The sequence below is a fragment of the Fundulus heteroclitus genome, chromosome 1 (genome assembly GCF_011125445.2).
Source record: "Fundulus heteroclitus isolate FHET01 chromosome 1, MU-UCD_Fhet_4.1, whole genome shotgun sequence".
Lineage (NCBI taxonomy): Eukaryota > Metazoa > Chordata > Actinopteri > Cyprinodontiformes > Fundulidae > Fundulus > Fundulus heteroclitus.
In genome coordinates, this window is record NC_046361.1 from 3,092,359 (window position 1) to 3,102,970 (window position 10,612).

Here is a 10,612-nt window from a genome sequence, read left to right on the forward strand (position 1 = left end):
GTTCCTAGCTTCTGTTTTCCTTGACCTTTTATGAATTCAAGAATAAGAGCTAGCATTGGAAAAAAAGGAGCTTCGGTCTGTTGTGCCGATTTTGTACAGCCTTTTAACTCCAAAGTCAGTACATGGCGGAAACGCACATAGATTAATCTAATCAAACTCAGGCCGACAGCCTTCAGAAAACTACAAAGTGCACACTCTCCTTGCTCTGGACATTTTCGTTCATTTCCATGAGGTGAGCTGTGCTTGTATGTCATGTCATGCAAAGCATTGGGGGATTCCTAATAGCTCCTTAGTGCCAGTAAGGAACATTGTGAGGTTCCTATGCTAAAGGAGCTATGAAAGGAAGCATACAGGTTCCTTTTCCTACCTTCCTCCCTACTCACTTCACTATTCGGACAGCGCTCATCATGGCGACCGCTGATTAACTTCTGGTTTGGCTAAAAAGTCCCTACCAAAAAGATGTTTTTGAATGCATCCAGAGACTTTTTTTAAAATAAAAAAAAGTTTGTGATCTGATTTGCCAAGAGGATGTCTTGCCTGAGAAATGTGTGCGTCTTTGATGTTTGTCTAAAACAAATCCACCACCAGTCGAGAACAACAAGGAATCAAAGTTTCTTAAAAGATTTGCAACATAAAAACATGCTGCTACTCCAACATACAACCACCTTCACCAGTGCAATTTTAGAGTGCAACACCGTGGCAAACCGGACTTTAGTCAAAAGAGAGGAAGTCTCCAACAAGATCACCGCTCATTATCCTAAAGCCTTATCTAATTGAATCTCGTTGAATACTAGGGGGGCTAAATCTCCCCTGTAAATTTAGTAAAATATTTGGTCAAATAGGCATTGTTAAACGTCATAAATGTAGTCATTAAACATTGCATTAAATGTGCGCTAAAATGCGCTTAATTTCATGAATATGTTGCGCATTAATCAGCTGTTGAATCAGTTCCCAGACACAATCTCCTCTCTGTTCTGGAGCAGCAGGACGCTGCCTGCCAATCTCTAGTCAAATCCCCGTTGAGCCTCCATGAATTGAAGCAACCAGCAAGAAAGTAGGGCCCTAATTGAATAACACTCAAAATTCCGTCACTTCCAGTGAAATTAAACCTCTTAGTGTCTATGGAGCAGGGGCTGGCCGGGGGCGGATCGTGAAGCTGGCTGCTTGATGCTGATTGGCAGAACACGCTAAAATATTTTTGACTGACAGTGGCCAGACAGAGGGGAGGTTTTCCTCATCAGACTCAGACGAGAGAGGAAAAAGTGATCATTCAGTCAGAACAATCACCCAAGGCAGACAGGTCCTAGGTGAAGGACCACACAAAGAGCAGCCAAAGACCCTTTATGATGATTTAAATAAATGGATGCAATGTTCCCTTCTCAGGATGCAGGTCACCGGGGCCCCACTCTGGAGCCAGACCTGGAGGTGGGGCACGCTGATAAGCGCTTGGTGGTCGGGCTTTTGCCCATGGAGCCCAGCCGGGCACAGCCCGAAGAGGAAACATGGGTCCCCCTTCCAATGGGCTCACTACCTGTAGGAGGGGCCAAAGGGATCTGGTGGATTGTGTAACGGGTGGCAGTCGAGGGCAGGTACCTTGGCGTTCTGATCCTCGGCTGATTAAGGTGGCTTTTGGGACGTGGAATGTCACCTCTCTAGTGGGGATGGAGCCTGAGCTAGTGCGCGAGGTTGAGAGGTTCCAGCTAGAGACAGTCAGACTCACCTCGACTCTGGCTCTGGAACCTGTCTCCTTGAGAGGGGTTGGACATTCTTCCACTCTGGAGTTGCCCCTGGTGAGAGGTGACAAACAGGAGTGGGCATACTTGTTGCACCTCATCTTGGTGCCTGTACGTTGGGGTTTACCCCGGTGAATGAAAGGGTGGTCTCCCTCCACATGTGTGGGGGGAAGGGTTCTGACTGTTGTTTGTGCTTATGCGCCAAACAGCAGTTCAGATTACCCACCCTTTTTGGAGTCCTTGGAGGGGATACTGGAGAGTGCCCCTCCTGGGGACTCCCTTGTTCTGCTGGGGGACTTCAATGCTCACGTGGGCAATGAGGGGTGTGGTTGGGAGGAATGGCCCACCTGATCAAGTGGTGTTCTGTTGTTGGACTTCTGCTCTCATCATGGAAGGGTGTCCATATCACTAGACGTCCCAGAGATACGAGAATTTTCGTAAGCCTCCAGTCCGCCCGACAGTTCTTCACAACTCATGAATCCCTTTTCAGATGTAAATGCCCCATTGGCCCTGTCGTTGGCGAACCATTCCACCCCCTTCAGTTTCGGTTTTAGCTCAAACCTCTCTGTTGACAAGTGTTTTACCTGAGAGCAGGGGGGAAAAATTATATTTGTAATTAAATATAACTAGGTCTACGTCATCAGTGTCGCCAACACCGGAATGATTTCAGACAGCAGAGCCACCCGCGCAGCGATCAGCTGATATCTGATCTGTACAATGAAAATACAATGCTACAATGCCTCGAAACCGGTTTCAAGATATAATGAACAGGGGTGGGTTTAGGAAATTTGGGGCCCTAGGCAAAGAAAGGCATGGGGCCCTCTGAATTGTGAAGACAACACATAAAACAGACCCATTATACAGATACAGAAATTTTAATAGAATAGATATACATTATTTTTTTCTACCTTTTGTCCCTCTCTTATTCCTTTTCTTGTTGTTTTCCTCTATGTTTTCTTTTGTCCCTTTTTCTAGTAGACAAGCCATGATCTGCTTATCTGTTCTCTATTTTTTATTTGAATGAAATAATAGCTGGAAATAAATATGCCCCCGTCTCCATTTCTTGGCACTATAGAGCAGCTTCCACGATCAGACAGCTGATTGGCCAAAGCTGGGTCATCTTCAGGAAGTACACTGTGCTGACTGCTTACCAGCAGAATGGATCTGGACCCAGGAACTTGGGGGCCCTAGGCAACTGCCTAGTTGCGCCTAATGGTAAATCCGCCCCTGATAATGAAATATCTGCGCTTCGACAACAAAGGCACTCGTTTGAAATGTGTGAAAACACGTTTTCACACCTATTTCAAATATCCGGCAACAGTTTTTACAGAACTGTGTGTGTCCTACAGTCCAGGCCAAAAACAGTAAAAAACAAAGCAACTAGACTTGTTTTCCGTAGTTGAAGACATTTCGCTTCCTATCCAGGAAGCTTTCTCAACTCAAAAAGTCTGGAGTAATGTGGAGTATCAAACTTTATACTACTGCCCAACAAAGGCCTTGTAATGGCTTGGATAAAATGCAAATTCAACAGAAACAGGTCCACCACCTTAGTTTTTCACCAACCTACAGTCCAGGGCAATTTATTACTGTTTATGAGCAGTTATTTCCATCAAAGGTTTGTTGTCCCTTTCTGCAATACATTGCATCCAAGCCTGGTAAATTTGAAATTAAGTTTTGGGTTGCAGTGGATCTGGACACAAAATACATGTGTAATGCTATCCCCTATTTGGGAAAAGATCCCTCCCGCCCCACAGGAGAAGGGCTGTCTGAGAAAGTTGTTGTGAAACTGATGGAGCCATTTATGGTCCAGGGCAGGACTGTAACTATGGACAATTTGATGAACTTCGTTACAGGTTTATGCAGGAAAAGGCAATATAAGAAGAAAAGATGAGACAGCATTGTGAGATGAGGAGACGTTCTCATGGTAAAACAACACAGTGCCAGGTGCGCAATCTCTGCAACAGGAACCACAGCACTGAGCGTTGTGTGCACTGCACAAAGTATACCTGTCGCAAATGCAGGAAGGACTCACCTTGGGTTTGTGGAAACTGCTAAATGGGACAATTGTAGCTTCATATGTAGTGCTTTTCCTTGGGTAAAATCAATGTTACTCCAATACTGAAGTCATACTGTTTGTCATTTTCTAAGCTGAAATGTTGAATGACATGAAAAGGCGAGACAAGATAAAATACAATTATTCTCTAAATTGTTCTTTCTTTCACATAGGGAGCTTTGCAGGAGTGTGTTGGTGAATGGACAATATAAATAGGCTGACGCCGGATAGTGGACCAGAATCATCTCCAAGCCGAATGGAAGTCTTTCTCCATGGCCTCTCCAAACTTTTCCCATACCCGAGTTTTTGACTCAGCAACCAGCTGAGCCACCTGCTGCTTTGACTGCCGGTAGACATCAGGTGCTTCCAGAGTCCCACAGGCCAATAAAGCCTGATAGGACTCCTTCTTCAGCTTGACAGCTTCCCTGACCGCTGGTGTACACCAGCACATTCGAGGGTTGTCACCGCAACACAAACCAGCTACTTTGCAGCCACAACTCTGACTAGCCGCCTCGACAATAGAGGCCCGGAACATGGTTCACTCGGACTCAGTGTCCCCCACCTCCCTCTGGACATGTTCAAAGCTCTCCAGGAGGTGAGAGTTAAAGCTCCGTCTCATGGGGGACTCTACCAGACGTTCCCAGCAAACCCTCACAATACCTTTGAGCCTGCCAGGTCTGACCCGCTTCCTCCCCCACCATCGGAGCCAGCTCACCACCAATTAGTGGTCGGTGGAGAGCTCCACCCCTCTCTTCACTGGTGCCAAGAGCACATATCACTAGAGGCCCGTTTACACGACACTTTTTTAACCGAGCCAAGCCGAGACCAGTCTGAGCTTGGATCAGTTAACCAAGCCGAGACGACTGTTTACACACCACGCTATCCCGGTTCCTTGGTTGCTCCTCGCCTCCTAGTGACGATCTGCGGTACTGCTGCTCTCTGGGATTGAAGGCGGGACCGAGCAGATAAAAATGCCGGCGCCCGTAACATTCAGGATGTTATGGTTAGACAGAGTTGGCTTTTGGGACGTGGATAAGACAAACAAACGTCTAATAAGGATTTACAGACGCAGGAAACAACGACAGACGCTGATCACACTGCTAAGCAGAATCATCTCTGGAAAATGTGTGGCATGGTAAGGAAGCTTGTATTATTATGAATGTCTGAAATTTGTCTGAATGGAGTGTGAATCGGGACGTGCAGCCAGACATGCCGGAAAAACCGTGGACAGTCAGCTGACTGTAAGGGGATGACGCGGTCTGCTCATGCGCTCTTCGTTATCAGATAACCGGGATAAAAAAAACAGTCCGAGACCTGCTCAGGAACTGGTCTGCAGTTAGCGCAGTCCGGTTATGTCTAGCGCAGTCCAGTTCAGTCTGCTGACCATTTACAGACAAGAGTTATCTCGGTTACCGAGCTCGGACTGGTCTCGGCTCGGTTAAAAAAGTGTAGTGTAAACGGGCCTTAGAAGTCCCAGAGAATTTCAGTTTTCTTGCAAGTCCCCCTCCCCTCCTCAAGTTTGTGTATTCACTCTACCTTGCTTACTGTCCCTATTGTAATGCAAATAACCTGTGACGGGTCCTAGTCCCCCTTTCTCAGGAGGGGGAAGCAGTGCAGTACCAACACTGTTTATAGTGGGGATGGCGTACTGCTGACCTCGACCCGGCACGTTGTGTGTTGGTGGGCGGAATACTTCGAAGACCTTCTTAATCCCACCAACACGTCTTCCATTAAGGAAGCAGAGCCCAGGGACTCCGGGTCGGATTTTCTCATCTCTGGTGCTGAGGTCACCGAGGTGGTTAAAATCCTCCTTGGTGGCAAGGCCCCAGGGGTGGATGAGATTCACCCTGAGTACCTTAAGGCTCTGGATGTTGTGAGGCTGTGTTGGTTAACGTGACTCTGCAACATTGCATGGTCATCGGGGCAGTTACCCTGGATTGGTAGACTGGGTTGGTGGTCCCCCTATTTAAAAAGGTGGACCGGAGGGTGTGCTCCAACTATAGAGGAATCACCCTCTTAAACCTCCCTGGTAAGGTCTATTCCGGGGTTATGGAAAGGAGGGTCCGTCGGATAGTTGAATCTCGGATTCAGGAAGAGCAGTGTGCTTTGTGGATCTGGAGAATGCATTCGACCATGTCCCTCGGGGGCCTTTTAGGGGGTACTCCGGGAGTATGGAGTACCGGGCCCTCTAATAAGGGCTGCTAGGTTTCTGTATGACCAGTGCCAGCTTGGTCCACATTCCCGGCAGTAAGTCGGACTCATTGTCAGTGAGAGTTGGGCTCTGCCAAGGTTGGGATGAAGATCAGTGCCTCCAAATCCGAGACCATGGTCTTGAGCCGGAAAAGGGTAGAGTGCCTTCTCCGGGTTGGGGAGGATTAACTGCTCCTAGTGGAGGAGTTTAAGTATATTGGGGTCTTGACCGAAAGAACGAGATCCCTACGGAGAAAGCTAATTTTGGCCGCTTGTATCCGGGATCTTGTTCTTTCAGTCATAACCCAAAGCTCATTATCATAGATGAGGGTAGGATCGTGGATCGACTGGTAAATCGAGAGCTTTGCCTTTTTGCTCAGCTCTCTCTTCACCACAACTGACCGGTACAGTGCCCGCTTCAAAGCAGATGCAGCTCTATCTCCCCCTCATTCGTGAACAAGACCCCAAGATACTTTTAAACACCTCCGCTAGGGTATCACATCCTCCTCAACCCGGAGAACGCACTCTACCCTTTTCCGGCTCAAGACCATGGTCTCGGATTTAGATCGTGCCCTGATGAGACCAATAGAACCATGTCATCTGCGAATAGCAGAGACGCAATTCTAAGGCCACCAAAACAGATCCCCTCAACACCTTGGCTTCACCTAGAAATAAAAGCTATAAACAGAATCTGTGAGAAAGGGCAACCTTGGTGGAGTCCAACTCTCACTGGAAACAAGTCTGACTTAAAGCCGGCAATGCCCGGTACTCCAATATCCCGGAGTACCCCCCACAGGACCCCCCAAGGGACTCGGTCGAATGCCTTCTCCAGATCCACAAAGCACATGTAGACTGGTTTGGCAAACTCCCATTTACCCTCCAGGATCCTGCTGAGGGTGTTTAGCTGATCAAGTGTTCCACGGCCAGGACGAAAACCATACTGCTCTTCCTGAATCCGAGATTCGACTATCTGACGGACCCTCCTTTCGCGTTAACCAACACAGCCCCACAACATCCAGAGCCTTAAGGTACTCAGGTGAATCTCATCCACCCCCAAGGCCTTGCCACCAAGGACCTTTTTAACCACCTCGGTGACCTCAGGACCAGAGATGGGAGAACCCGACCCAGAGTCCCCAGGCTCTGCTTCATAGTCATATAGATGTAATCAGAGTTCTTAATGACTGTGGAAATACACACATCGTGCAGAGACCAGCATGCGTCTGAAAACTGTTGCCTTCAAGAAGAAATCTTGGACAGTTCCGAGTGCATTTCGAACCTATGGTATGCACGTTGAATGTGTGATTGCCAAGTTAAGTGTGTGGTTTCTAAAGTGCACATAGGTGGTAGATGGATACAACTGTTTAATGCACTCTTGAATGTCTCACACCTTACCACTCACATTCCCAGCTCCATCATATCCTTGTCCAACAGTATTGTCTGACTGTAATTTAAAGTAATCTAGTTTGTTTAATATAGTCTTTGTTAAGGTCTCACTAGTGGTATTAGCTGTAGAAATGAAGCAAAAAAGTCCTCGCAAACGGTAAATTGTCCTGAGTTGGAGTCATAATCCACATAGCGCACCAAAAGAGAGATCTGTTATAAATGACTGATGTCAGCTGTTTCATCCGACAGGACAGAAAACCATTTGGCTCTTTTGCATTTTTCAAGAATAGTATTCTGAATCTGGCTCCTACATAAGTCTATTAGTTCGTTTTGTACCTAATGTCCAGAATAACTGCCATTTGAAGTTGCAACCTGTTTTAGGTTTGCATCACCATCCGGTCAATACTAAAGAAATCCATTGGAATTGCTTTGTGCGTCAGTTTGATCTCTAAAAGATACATTTTGCTTTCCAAAAATAGAAATAAGGTCAATAATTGCTTTGACGCCGTATTTGTTCCATTCCAACGTCTCTTGATAGCCTCAATCTAATGCTCCTAATGCTGTTTTGAGTTTAGACTTCAAGTGATAAAATGTGTCAGTATTGCGGCTAACGGTAGGGACAGAGTTCCATAGTTTGGGGACAGAGCTTTCTCCCTCTCTGCTCCCCATGGTGCTGAGATGGAAAAGAGGAACAGTATGGTGAATGGAAGGGTGCAGGAGGGAGTAGCAATGTGAAGGAGATTAAAAAGGTAGGATGAGAAACGTTGTGGGAGGCCTTATATGTGTACAGGAGGATGTTGAATTATTTTCTGAATCCAACTAGTAGCTATTGAAGCTATTGCTGGACTGGGGTACTGTGGTGAAATGAGGGGGTTTTGAAAATCCTGCAGCAGCTGAATTTTGAACCACTTGAAGCTCATGGAGCAATTTTTGAAGGTGACCAAATAGAAGAGATTTACAGTGGTCAGTGCTGGAAGCAACAAGGCCACCTGCAAGGGATGAAGATGATTAATATTCCGTAAATGAATGTATGCAGACCAGGTCACGTTAATGATGTGAGAGGTGAAACAGAGAACGCTATCGAGGATGACACCCAGACTCTTGACTTGAGGTGAATGGGAGTCCATGGAGTCGTCAACCGAGAGAGAGAGAGAGAGAGAGAGAAACTCTCCAGCAAAGTCCTCATAAATGAACTTCAGCCACTGTTCTGTGTTTCTCTCGTTCTTCGGCAATAAATGGAAACTTCCATCAATTTTTTTCACCCTCGGACATATCAGCTCCCCTTTTTCGTAACTGCTGTGAAGTTAGTTTGAAGTTGAATATTGGATATTCACGCTCTGCAGTGTCTGGCTCCTGTTCAAGCCAATATAGGGAGGCTGAACTGGGGCTGCCATCTGCACGCCTCTCTGCCTTCATTCTCTCAAGTGGAGACATACAAGCAAGACTCACAACCAGTGTATCAGTTGGGGGAAAGAGAGGACGGGGAAGGCTGTTTACTTGATGCTGTGCTCTGATTGAAGAACATGAATTATGTAGAAAGATAGACAGTTTTCTTATCTGACCGTTTTTGAGCAAAGAGACATAACTGACCACCCCTGAGCTGGTCCTTTGGTATTCACTTTTGACATTCACATGCCTAATCAGTGCACAACAGAAACAAGTCTTCTTGACTCGCAATCCACATTTTCTCTGACTTCCAATTCACTTCAAATTCATGCAAAACCACCAGTGTCATATATTTTAAACATAGCTTATATATTCTCAAAGTTAGTAGCCATGTTTCCATCCAATTTTTATGCAAATTTGACTGAACTTATAAAATGTCTTAAGAGAGAAAATGCGAATAAAACGTGTTTACATTTACTGGCTTGCAGCCAATTAAGCATGCGTTAATTGGCATTACCCTAAGTGTAATGTTGACATACGTTGATATTGGCTGTTATAAACAGGACGTTTATTAAACAGGTTTTTTAATACAGCCTATATAAGTAACTGTTACTCACTTTTGTATCTCTATATTTACTTTTGAATGGTACATGTCCACAAACAGATACAAACAACCAACAGATCTATAGACAGCACCTTCTCTACAAAAATATACTGAATTATGGCCATGCTAGTGTGGCCTATGTGGCTCTAGTGGCTTCTTTTGGTGTTGTAAAAATGACAGGGAGCTCAAGCTGGCATCAGCTGGTTTTCTTTAATTCTCCATTTTGTCAATGATCCTCATGGCTCTGCATTACACATAGACAGCATCAAGGTAAGGTCAATCTCTAGCATGAAACAAGTTCCTTGTCAGTGATCCTCATGGCTCTAAGGATTACCCATAATACAGTAACCACAATAAAATTATTGAAATTTACAGTGATCGTATAGTGGATTTTTGTTTAAAGTACAGGAACACCCAGTGAGTGTCCTTTCCAAAGAAAGTAAAATAATTCATTGGAATGCTCTTAAAAATAAAATAAAATAAAATGCTGACATTTTATTTACTGGATACCATTTTTATATTTTAGTGTATATAAGCTTGCACCTTCGAACAACAATGCAAAAACATAAAAGAACCATATCTTTATATAAAACCATTCATATAAAACTCATTTTGTTAACCATCTGCTACAAGAGAGTTGGTAAAACATACCTGCATTACACATAAACAGCATCAAGGTAAGGTCAATCTCTAGCATGAAACTAGTTCCTGCAAAGAGGAGCCATAATGTTACTGTGAGAAATCCTCGCCACACTTTCTCACAAACTAAACGTTTCTAAAACACAACAAAAACGATATAATAGCAAATGTAGCCTAACCTGGATTAAACAGATTTCCATAATATGCAAAAAGAAAACTCATGAAGATTTTTTATAAAGTGCATAAATAATATTTCTTCACCACATAGCAGAGACACGTTACCTTGTCGGTGATCCTCATGGCTCTGAGGATTACCCATAATACCCCGCTCTTCCTAGGGTGAATGCAGTACCATGTTTTACCAGCAGATGGTACATTTTAGCAGGATTTAACCTGAACCAATTTAACTATGGTACACTAGGCCACCCAAAGCTAAACATAAAGAGCAAGATTAAGTTAAAACATTCCTAGGCGTTCTACATCTTTTGATGATTTTGCTGTTAGCTGGTGATGTTGAAGTTAATCCTGGACCATCATTATTAATGGGGATGCTTGTGGATGGCTACATCCACAACTTCCATGGCTACAACCGCCTGTCCTTGGGCTACACCCACTGTTATTTAG